Source organism: Schistocerca nitens, chromosome 6 (assembly GCF_023898315.1).
Source record: "Schistocerca nitens isolate TAMUIC-IGC-003100 chromosome 6, iqSchNite1.1, whole genome shotgun sequence".
Taxonomy (NCBI): Eukaryota; Metazoa; Arthropoda; class Insecta; order Orthoptera; family Acrididae; genus Schistocerca; species Schistocerca nitens.
In genome coordinates, this window is record NC_064619.1 from 357,268,279 (window position 1) to 357,281,037 (window position 12,759).

The 12,759-nt window shown below is 40.4% G+C and overlaps 1 protein-coding gene and 1 pseudogene across 1 annotated transcript in view; one reads left to right on the forward strand and one right to left on the reverse strand.

Annotated features, from left to right (window-relative positions):
- The window catches only part of LOC126262488 (zinc finger protein 384-like), a 463,059-nt gene that overhangs the window by 373,477 nt on the left and 76,823 nt on the right, over window positions 1–12,759 (forward strand). The window lies entirely within an intron of this gene.
- Window positions 453–570, reverse strand: LOC126264077 (5S ribosomal RNA; annotated as a pseudogene).

The following is a 12,759-nucleotide window of genomic DNA, read 5'->3' on the forward strand; positions in this document are numbered from 1 at the left end:
ATGATGTAAAAGCTACTGGTATTGATACTTCGGAGGAAGGAAATCACGCGTTTCTAGTCACAAATGAAGGCGAAACGAAACTTATTGATGAATATGTGAATCCAAAATGTTTGTCAGAGTATGGAAGTTAGAAAGTGTGTAGAGTAGGATCGGGGGTTCATCTGGGTGAAATGTGTGTAGAAATGGCAGTGTGTGCTGATTTTTGTCCGATCACAGCGAAATGTAGCAAGCCTCAACAACTTAACTCCTCCCGAACTGGCCATGAAGGCCCAACGGCACCAACCAGCCGCCGTGTCATCCTCAGATCATAGGCGTCACTGGATGTTGATATGGAGGGGCATGTGTTCAGCACACCACTCTCCCGGCCGTATGTCACTTTCTGAGACCGGAGCCGCTACTTCTCAATCAGGTAGCTCCTCATTTTGCCTAACAAGTGCTGAGTGCACCCCGCTGGCCAACAGCGCTCGGCAGACCGGATGGGCACCCATCCAAGTGCTAGCCCAGCCCGACAGTGCTTAACTTCGGTGATCTGACTGGAACTGGTGTTACCACAGTGGCAAGGCTGTTGGCAATGTAGCGAGCACGGATGTCCCAAAATGGTGCGACAAGGTATCAGCAATTTGTGTAATGTAGCGGCGGAGGATAAAGTTGTGTACGATTCACGTAAAGTTAATTTGTCGACGGAGGAAAGTAAGCTTTCTGATGTGAATTTATGTAGTGATTTAAATGGTGTATCAGGCGATAAGATTGCTGAGAGGAATATTTATGGTGATGATGGCTTAGGCATCAATGGATTATTTCAGGAAGATAAGGTGTTTAACAGTGAATTGAGTGTAATTTTGTTGAAGCTGCAAAGTGTCGATATTGTGCATACTGTGGGTAGTGAATCGGTGAAATGTGTGGAAGAACTAACAGAAAATTTAGAGAGGGCTGAAGCAAATAGTGTGGATGGGGACAGTTTGTGTAATGAAGTTCGTCTGAACTGGTATATGACGGAGGCGTGTGATTTTAGTGTGACTGATTGGCGTTGGTAAGGTAGAACGTTACTGTCATTACTGCAGCATATGTGGAAACGAGAGAAGTTTAAAATTGCTAGAGTTTTAGAAAATGGAAGGTGTGAATTTGGGGTGAAGGAAATATTTAATGAATTATTTTGGGATGAACATAAGATTGAGGGATGGATAGAACAGGATGTGCGTACTCTAGAATTGAAAGAGAAGGGACGAGATGTAGAAAATGATTTATTAAGGGAGAAATATTCAGAACGAAAGGAAATGGTAAATGTGCAGCCAATTATTGAAATAAAAGTTAGCAAAGAAATGGTAGATGCACTTCTAGATTTAGGTAGTAATGTGTTAACGGTGTCGGAAAGTTTTATGAACATGATAAAAAATAGGAAACTAGAAATCTTCCCAGACACTAGCGTTCAGATTAAAACGGCAGCTGGTGGTATGAGTAGGCGAAACTTTTAGAATTTAAATGTGGAGTAAATAAATTCGAGATCGGATGTTTTGTAGTGAGTGATCCAGTAAAGGAGGTAATTTTAGGAACTGACTTCCTGTACAAATACAATACTTCGCTTAATTGTGTACGGAATTTGCCTAGAATTTGAATTTCCGAATGAAAAAAGGCAAGTATAATTTAAAAAACTTTAACAGGTGTAAATCAGATTGCTCATTCCTTATTACTGAGGGCTGGTGTAAGGAAGTCGATACACATAACAGAATTAAGGATGTCACTGATGCAGTCAAGAGTATATCAGAAGGGGAAAAGAAAGGGTTGTGTGAGTCGTTGTACCGCCACGAGGACGTATCCTCGGATCGACTTGGTAAAGTTACCGATTTCGAGTACTCTATGAAAGTGAAACCTCACGAACCAAAAAAGTGCAAACCGTATGTAATACCTATAGCTGGACGGGATGCCGTCAGAGTTCGATTAAAATAAATGTTAGATTTGGGTACAGTCGAACAATGTAATAGCGATTTTTGCAATCCAATCTTTATTGTTAAACAACGTGATAACTCGGTCAGAATTGCATTAGATGCGAGAAAAATAAATAAAGTAATTGTTAGGGAATTAGACCAGCCTGGCAATATGGAGGAACTGCTGCAGAATTTTAATAATATCAATGTCCAGTGCTGATCTGACCTCGGGATTTTGGCAAATCCCGTTCGCAGAGGAAAGCAGACGGTATACTTCTTTCCTTTTTGAAGGGCGAAGCTACCGGTTTAGGGTAGTACCATTCGGATTTACAATTTTTGTGTCAGTTTTTGTAAGAGCGTTGAGTCATGTCCTGGGGGAGACTCAAATGAGCAAACTCGTGATATACGTAGATGATATACTGATCGCTACAGAAACATGGAATGAGAATTGTCGAGTTTTGGAGGAGGTACTCATGGCTCTGAGGCGAGGTGGAATTCCTGGGGCATACCCTTACTTCGAAAGGAACTTTATCTAGTTCCGAAAAATTAAAGTTTATTCCCGAATGTAATAAACCCAAAAGTACGAAACAACTGAAGTCATACTTGCGCTTGTGCGGTTTCTACAGAAAATTCTTGGCAGAGGGAGGAATGAATATTCCAAATTTAGGCAAATTGTTGAAGAAAAGTACAGCTTGGAGGTGGACCGAGGAATGTGAAACGGAATTCCAGGGTATAAAGGATAAATTGTGCAATAGTAAGATCTTGTACTACCCAGATATGAATCTCCCTTTCTGTTTAGAATCGGACAGTTGGGACCATGGAACAGGTTGTGAGCTATTTCAGGAAAAGCTAGTCGATGGAAAAATTTTACACCGTGGTGTGGCATTCTCCAGCCGCATGCTAAATAAGCACGAACAGGGATACCGCATATCAGAGAAGGAGATGCTAGCGATCGTGCATTGATTTAAGAAATTCCGCGTGTAGTTAGAGGGCAGAAAAGTAACAGCGTTGTCGGACCACAAGGCGCTGAGTTATCTGTCCAGCTGCAGGATACGGAACGACCACTTAATGCGTTGGGCAATGTTCATGCAGCAATTCGAATACGAAATCCTCTACATCATGGGCAAAGAAAATTGTGTTGCCTATGCTATGTCCAGATTACCAGTGGGGTCGGAAGGCGATGGAAGGGAGGAGCCGAACGAATTTAAGCTACTGTATATGAAGGGGCTAGCGGGGAGAAAGAAATTCGTGCGGTGTGCGAGATATGCGGCGATCACAAAATGACGATTCTGAACTGAAACGTATTAAGGTGAATTTCGACAGCAAGGGATACGAGAAAGTACCCAAATATTTTAAGATTCACAAGGGAGTGTTATTCCGACTGAAAGATAAAGAGACCGACAAATGGAGACTGTGTTATCCCAAAAGGTATGTGGAACAGTTAATAGACTACGTCCATTTAAGCCCACGTAAATAACATGGCCAGACGGGTCCGCGCACAGCTGGCGGCGAGCGACAGGTGCCAGCGGGTCAAATACTGCACAACCACGCAACAGGGGGAAATGCAAAGTATTATACTTACTAAAGTGGGCGAGTTACGGGCTGTGGAAAATTTTGGCCCACTACCCACAGGACACGGCGGCATGAAGTACAGCTTTGTTGTGGGGGACCTGTTCTCTAAGTTCATTAAACTGTATCCAATATGGAAAGCGAATACTAAAACTCTGATCGCCAAACTGGAGAAGGATTTCTGCAAGAATATTGTAAAACCAGTAAGGCTGTTGTCTGGCAACGGTTCACAGTTTACTTCGAACGATTGGAACACGTTCGTGAACGACCAGGGTATGCAACATATCCGTATGGAACACGTTCGTGAACGACCAGGGTGTGCAAACATATCCGTATATCCGTCTGCCACCCAGTGAGCAATCGGTGTGAACGGTATATGCTGGGAGTGGAACGTTTATGTAAGACGCATGCCAGCAATCATCATTCCAAGTGGGTGGAGTACGTAACAGCGTAAAAAGTAAGGCTACAGGGCACTCACCTTTGGAAGTCATGACCCGGGTGAAACCTATGTTCCTACTCACAGAAATGGTAGAATTCCCACCGCGAAAAGCTGAATCAGCTGGTGAAAGAGAGCAGGCAGTAACGACCCGCATGAAAAAGTTAGCTGCTGAAAGGAAATGTGACACGAAGGGCTATACATACCGATGAAATACAAAGTGGGAGACAAAGTACTTGTACGCGCCAAAGAGCGTTCCAGCGAAGTGGACGGGGAGATTAAGAAATTATTATGGACCATTTGTTGTAGCAGAGTGCCCTCACCCAAATGCATACCGTTTAAAATACCCTGTCTCAGGAAAACCTTTAAGTCTAAGAAACGTGACTGAGTTGAGGCTGTATATAGAGAAAGGGCAGAAATGAAAAGGTGTTCTAATTTGTAATTAGAGGCAGTGATTTTGGAGGGATAATTTTATATGTTTTACTTGGGGATTCATTGGTGATATGTTAGTTTATTGTGGCACTGTACGTGTGCACGAGGGGGGGGGGGGGGGATGTTTAGGAACTGAGGGTGCGTGGAGGTCAGTGACCTTGTGGATTAAGTAAAATATGTATTGATTTGTGTTTTGTATAAGAGTGTGGCAAAGAATTTAGTGGCCAATTTGAAGAGTATTAAAATTGTAATTGTATGTACTTGCATTTTTTGGTAAATGGAGGTAGGAAGTCAATTAAATGGGGCTTGTGGGAATTTTAGCTTACTGTGATTCAGTCATTTGCCTTGTGCCTCCGTTCCTAAAGTATCGTTTTCCGCTGGAGGGAAACTAGCGAGGATCTTGGTTGGGTTTGGGAAATGGTTTGTTGACGGATTTCTACTTTTGGTTTTCATTGTAGACAGATTTGTCATGATAAAAGGTGGAGCTGGGAACTCAGAGGCAGATACGATTTTTGTGAGGCACTTGTCAGAGGCCTGATATGAATTGATCAATACTTCGAGCTAAAATCCGTGTGAGCGTGTGTAGTGCAACAGAAAAATTAGTGCAAGAAGGCGCCTTAGCGCTGAATGAGTGGCACAAGAAGTGCTTACAAAATCGCACATAAGTGAAAGTGCATTTAAAAATTTTATTTCTTGTCCAAAAAATTGTTTATGCATAACTGAAAAGCAGGCATTTATTTAATATGCCGTTTCGTTCATAATTTGTGTTAGTTTAAGTTTATTTCGAAATTCATGCTGCTCCCACAACTTTGAAAAAAATTTATAAGCACTATAGGCCTGGGACTTTAATCATTTAATTCAGTTCTTTGTAATTTGTTTTATATGTACTTGTATGAACTGAAGGGTGCTACTTCTGAACGTTCTGCCAAGCCAGAATGTTAATAAGTGGAGGTGTGTGAGGTAACGGGCGAGTTGTGGCGCCTTGAAAATATTCTAAGTTCGGAGTTGACGTGGCCGCACAGGCCGCTCGGCAAGCTGGAGCTCGTCAACAACCACGTGGTGCTGAACAGTAGCCGGAGCAAGTGGGGCAGCTCCAGCACGTGGTCCAGGCCGACTGCGTGGCTGGGAATTCCATGTTGACACTGTTTCGAAGAAGTTGCTTTGTGTCGATAAAGGACTTCTGTATGGTAGGAATGCCAAAGATGGCGGACTTTGTGAAACCATAATTGCAGACATTTCACAGTTCCTGTAGGAATTAATAGTAGCCAGAGAAATCATGATACCTCAAAAAGAAATATGTAAATTATCATTATTTGCACGACGATTCTGATGACGTAATCAGATTTTCAGTATCTTTATTGGTTTAAAGTTTAGTATCTGACAGTAAATTATACAAGTAACACCCAGCAACGAATTTCCAAAATCTAGATGGTTCGTCCGATTTGGTCGATCGACGTGCCTTTAGAAAGCCATTAGTGTAAACCTAAGACTTTATGAATTACAGGCCTGTAACTTGAATAGTACATGAGTTATTGGAGGTAAAAGTGGCCGATTACTATTGATCATGTCACGCCATAAGTACTCCACAGTTACACGAAAGAAAGGTAGCAGCATATATATAATATATATAATATATATATATATATATATATATATATATATATATATATATATATATATATATATATTAGTCTGTGTCTTTGTTTATATCCGATATATACTATTCATGAAGAAATTGGTCAAATATTTACTGTCTTTTAGAAAGAGCAGAGACATTAGGCTATTGGCCTACTTTTGCTTCTATTCCTTTGATATACGTTTATTTAATTTGTTTATCTATTTAATAACGTGTGGTAGAGCGTGTTTATGGTCCAGCGGTAGGAATATTTATTTAATTTTTAAGTTATTTAAATGTAAATCCAGTATTTCGTACATGTTTCAGTATGTTTGTGAGTGTGCGTTGGTTTGGAGACATGGCGGGAGCACTCTAGCCAATCACGGCGCTCGTTACTAGGGTAGGCGACTACCGAAGTCAATGGAGAGACTGTATGGAAGTGGGGGAGGAGCATCAGGTCGCACAGGACACGAGGGAGTGCTGGACAGGATGGCGCGACGGACGGTCGCAGGAAATAATTGGAGAGGGTTGAGCAGTTTGCACGTGGTACCGGTAGATAGAAATATTTCGTGGTGTTGACCTGTGCACTTGTGAGATTTCCGTGGCTAGTGGAGTGAGACGTAGTATGCATTTAGAAGTGAATATCTCTCAAGCTATGTTGTTGCTCATAACTATTTACACGATGTAGGATTCTATTATTTCCCTGTTACTCATATTTTATTTAATTGCTGGACCATCGACACCAATAAGTGTTTTGCAGAAATAAACGGCATTCTTAAAAGTACTTCTGCTATCGTACTCATCATTTAAAGTCGTTAAAATAGGACCTGCAGATTTTATTTGATTGGCAACTTTCATTTATAAATTTCTATGTTACATTTAAAATCTGTAATTGCCGAGTGATAGGATCCTTCGACTATGCAATTCTTGTTTATATTCATATTGTATACTGTAGACTCAGCAGTATCTGGCATGTAATGCGGCAACTACGTATCCCACCCCCTCGACAACGAAACCAGCCAAAACTTTTAATATTTCAACTCTGAGTGTGAGGGTACGTAGTTGAGGGCCACATTTTTATCTGAAAGCCCGCAATTGCCAAGACTATCACACTACCTCCAATCAAACCTTCACAGATCGACGTCTACTGTAACAAATTTGACTCATAGGATAGGAATAAACCTGTGAGATAGTTGCTCTCTGAGCTCCAAAAAGCGTGGCAAGTTGATATGATATATCAGAGTACATTTTGTGGGGCTAGGAGCTCTGGGAAAAGTGACAAGTCGCTATGTGCGTCATCTAAATGAAATGGGTGGATTATTCCTGTTCTATCTCCAGAACAGATCCCTCACCAGTATCTGCAGCCACATCACTGATACTTTCCTTCAATCTCGCAATTTCCGCTTTGGACATCCATCAGAATCCTGCACACAGGAGACTTGGTTGCATGGCTTGCCAGTAGAGACATAGCAGTTAGTGAGGTATCTGTCAAGATACTTACTCGAAGCAATTGACAGCAATGGGTTACAAGCAACGATATGTTCTACATTACAGAAACCTCCAGCAATGTCTCAGCTTAGGAACAGAACTTGTTAGAACCGCTCACATCTCCTTGAAGCAATTTTGCTGTTTGATGGAGTACATTGATGTAAACACCTAAAACAGGGCTCGCACGATGTGTAACTTTGAAAAAGATTTTTTTAAAGTTAATGAATAATTCAGTTTATGGAAAAAGTATGGAAAATATTGGAGAACATCGCTTAATCCATTCAGTTTACCCAGCAGAGAATGGATGTGGAACTTATTATGGCAGAACAGATCACATCGATAGCCCCACTTCCAAGTGGGCTACCATCTTAAATGAAGAAATAGCCACTTTGCTGATCGGCGAAGTCACAGTGTAGTTCACGAAGCCTATCTGGGTCGGTATATGTGTTCTGAATCTCTCTAAACTCCACATGGGCCCATTCGCTAAGAGTTTGCGAAGCCAAACTTCATTGACTTCAACTTACTTTAAATGGATACAGACAGTTTCACCTACGGGGTGAATCGCTGTTTTCACTATGAAATAAGTAGGTACATCCATGAAAAATCGACATGTCTGGATAGGCAGCAGTTAATGCTTTTGGAATAACACCTCACGATTGGACGTTTATTGGCCTAATGGATGATGAAACTAAAGGTTCACAGACTGTGAAGTTGGTAGGGCTCAGGTCGAAAACGTACACACACCATATAGATGCAGGTGCCAACCACAGGCGGGTAATGGGTTTGCATCGTGCTGTCCTAAAGGCTCTCGTGAATGATTATTACTAGTGGTTCCTGCTTAAATGCATTCCACATATGATGCCGCTCCACATATGGTGCACCAGGTAATCTATCAGTCACGAAGTACACTGCAGATGAAAGTAGGACTGTCGCCTCAAGATAACAGTTTATCTGTGGGGATGGGATCGGCACCCACTGTGCACTCTATTCATTGAGTGATTGTGTGCTTGGATGGTTAATTTACTTGTAAATTGTGGATGCGCGAGCAGAATAATTGAGTGGAACACTTGCCATATTGCCCATATGGCTGTCTCTGTGTATGGCTGTGTGTGTGTGTGTGTGAGAGAGAGAGAGAGAGAGAGAGAGAGAGAGAGAGAGAGAGCGAGAGAGTTTTCTTTCGTCACCTACTTCTGCTAGACCGTATTCCCAGTATACTGTATACAGAAAAAAGTGATCAAAGAGAAAAATGTAAATATTGTGTATAGAATGATTAAAATGCAAATGCTATAAGTATAATGATTTAAATGTAAATATTGTACATAGAAAACAAAATGAGAAACGTAGCATTTAAATTCTTCTAGCTTGAGTGTAATGTTCCTAGTAGTCGTAAGTCAGTAGAAAAATAAAAAATTGAACCAATATATATAATATGTCAGAAAAAATGGCTGTGTAAATATACCAACCTAAAACTTTACTCATGATGCACAGGCCTCGAATGAAGAGGCCTACACAATTGAACTACTTATAAAGGATGACAAGGGAAAGCGAGACCTAGAATCTTATTTGTCCAGAATTTCCCGTCATTTTAAGGTGCTCCCATTGTTCCAGGTGTCTCTCATTAATTTTAAGTCATGTGACCAGTATCGAGTTACATCATGACCTAGTCCACTTGCCTAAGGTGCGTGGGTATGACAGGTGTTCCCCTGGATGACTTTGATCAATTTCCAGTGATTCCCTAGGGAGAGGAGTGGAGGGTGACCTTAAATATAAATCTTCCAAATGTGTAACCTGACCTGGGAAGTCGTAATATCTTGATTATCTCCAGAAGTGGGTCCCTGTAAATCACCCCGCTTTATATCGTGATCTTTTAAATCTAGAACATGCCCCACTATTCTACTCCTGCATACTAATGTGTTACTTTTACTTCTCTTGTGGTACAATTTTTTTTGTATGACAAAGCATGTCTACATATGGAACGTGTCTCTATGAAATGACTGTGTGATACTGAGTTACTCCCATCGCCAGCAAGAACCCCAGATATATCCCTGGTGGAATATGTGTGGGACCAGCCCAGAAGTGAGCTACACCCCAGTGCCGATATTCAAGGCCAGTTCCAACATTTATGGGCCAGCTTGCCTCAGGAAAGATATGTAGACTTTATTACACACTTCCGAACCGAATCAGTGCATGCATCTGGGTCAAAGAGAGTGCAAAGATACTCTTATAAGTGATTTCGCACTGTCAAGTTCTTCATAAATATCTTGGTTTGGTAATTACCGAAATAATATCACATCTCCTCTTAACCTACAGAATTTCTGCTTCATTTTTTTTCAGGTGGTTTGTATTCATTACTATGTGCGATACAATCAAGATACTTTATCCCACACTTTAATAATAACAAACCGGATCTATTTCATCAGGTAAGAGCAACCTCTTCAACATATTCTACCAGTAAGGATCAGGCCAACAAACTGAATCACTGCGTCTGCTGTGGAATGATGTATGAGTCTAGCATTCACAAACCAGCGAGAGGTCAGAGGACCTTTCATTACTTATCAGTGTCAAGTCTACCTTAACGTTTGACATTTCAGACGGTACAAGCTTAATCTTTCAGTTGTGGCTGCATGTTTGTATATCAAACGTTGAGAAATAAGTATATATAAAATGCATGATAAAAGAAAATCTGTTTCTAGAATCAGCAGTCTATTAACATAATTAAGAATTTGTTATGAACTGTTGGAAGAAGGATCTACGAAAAACTTATTTGCAATAAAAAATTTTATTGCCTTTCACGAAAGTTTGTTTTAGAGATTTTATCATTAGCCACCATTAAACACTCTCTCCACCCTCCACCGGATATTTTGCAATGTTATCTCCCGCAGTTTCTTGCTAAATAAAGGGTATTTCTTTGTTTACAAAACTTGCAGTGACATATAAATCGATATACACATAAAGAGCGTCCAATTTATACACTTCGCGTAGGGGAATGGCCGGTGTTATGGGCCATTTAAGGAATCATATTATCAACTTATTTCCTCTAAGTAATAAAAATATCTTTAGCAATATATGACGGGAACAACACAAAATGTAATTAGAATTAACCTTGCATTTTGGGCATTTTAAAAATTGACTTATAGTATGGGCCACACCAATATTATTATGTTTATAAATTAAAAACATTGTTTTGAATAAAAGTTTTATTGTTTAATACTATACACAATATATAACACATTAAAGCTCATTTACCCTATGATTTATTTAGCTTACAGAGATCACAAAAGTAAAAAATTAAGTCGTCAATGTCTGCACATAGCTCATGTCCCCAGCCTTCACACTTGTTGCACTGAGTCCAATTTTCGTCATAGTTTTGTCCACGAACAATACATTTTACATTTACAACGTCTTGAGAAGTGCTTGGTGTAGGACTGTCATTACTAAAAATTTTGATTTGTTCATTTTTCTTCTCATTATTGATCATTGTTTGTTCCTGTTTAGAAAATTTCATTTGTCTCTTTTTCTGTTGTGCTTTTTCCTTCTGCTCTTCTGAATCTTTCTTATCTGTCAGCATATTTTTTATTGGAGTTGATGTCAGTATTTCGCTTCTCTCTGACCTTCTATTTCGACATATCAACCTCTTTTCGCTGCAGGAGGGCAAAGGCGACAGCTATATAAGAAAAACACTTGTAAAATTACATTGTTCACTTCAGTGTAGTGCATTGGAGGAACTGGTGGTCTCTCCAGAAGTGATTTTAGATTCTGACTGGGAAGCAATCTGAGGGTTTTCTTTCTTAAATGTTGGCACAGTATAAAAAAAAGGGTTCCATGGCCCATACCACCCGAATGTCGCATGGCCCATACTACCTGACTCATACAGATATGAAAACATGGTAGTAGGTGAAACACTGTGAGAGCAAACGACATGCAACTGTCACTTTGTCACTGCCTTATATTAATAGAGTAAACTAAATAACAGCTCTAGATTTGTAAGTATATTCTTACATGTAATGATGCAGCATAATGTTAAAAACTATTGAGGCAAACTTGTAGGAGGACAAACTATACGACACTGGGAATCAAACAAACTCTCTGCATATGACGAAATGGCGCTGACGGGAAGGATTACACTGTGCACCATGCTGCTACCTCGTAGCGAATAGCTGAAATATCAACTGGCCCATACTACCCGCTGGCCCACACTACCCGCCGTTCCCCTACAAGGTATCAGAACGGTACTAGGTCACAAACGCTTTTTCAGCCCAGTAAGCTTCCAACCTATGTTTGAAAGTCACAGGATACCGGTTAGTAAACAAAACTGTATCAAAGGAAGTAGACAGCCTGTTGCAGGTGGAATTGCACCACATTATTTGAGGCTTCCAGTCCAAAATAGACAGGGTTGGTTGGTGGGTTGGTTGATTCGTGGGAAGGGACGATCTATCGAGGTCATCGGTTCCATCGAATTAGGGAAGGATGGGGAAGGAAGTCGGTCGTGCCCTTTCGAAGGAATCATCTCGAATTTGCCTGAAGCGATATAGGGAAATCACGGAAAATAGACAGGGTGGACTGTGAATATTACTTGTGTCCGTAATTTCATGGTGTCGCTATCAGCTGGATGTTAAGCTTACCTTTCTCTAGCAGCGTACTTTCAAAAGATTGTCTCCTATTTAGATTCCAATGCAGATATTTGCCATTTGCGGATTTGCCAGTGGATTGATTGAGCTATGTGTTGCTAAATTTTCCCATCGTCTCTCCTTTACATTTCCTATCTCCACCTGCACTGTTGCAGGTAACTTCGCCTTGAGTCCCTGCTACAAAGGGCTGCTAAAATGTTTCGCAGAAGAGAAATAACTGAGTTAATAATAGTATTACGGAAACTCTTCGCCTGTTTCTAGTAAAATTCTCACTGGTTCGGAAATGTGTTTGACAGACTCGGAATTGATCACTGCATCTATCGTGTGGTGCTACTTTCATGAGATATACAGGCTCTGCCTCTCAGAGAAAATGTTAATAAAAACAATAATTGAATTATCTTTGCAAGAAATTTTATATTTAAGTTGCTCTCCAAGTCAAGCTGATATTAGTGAAAACAGGAAGAACACAAGGAAAAACTCCTATACACTTTGTACTGAATAATTTTAGTAGCTGAATGTAGTAAACTAATTTAAATGGTGGTTGTTAAGTAATTTGCAAATCTGCTATATCTTGTTGCATTTTCATTTACCAGCTATTATGGAGTAAGCATTTTAGGCAGTAACAGTTTAGAAATGAACACACCTGTTACCACCCAATTAGACGGGAAT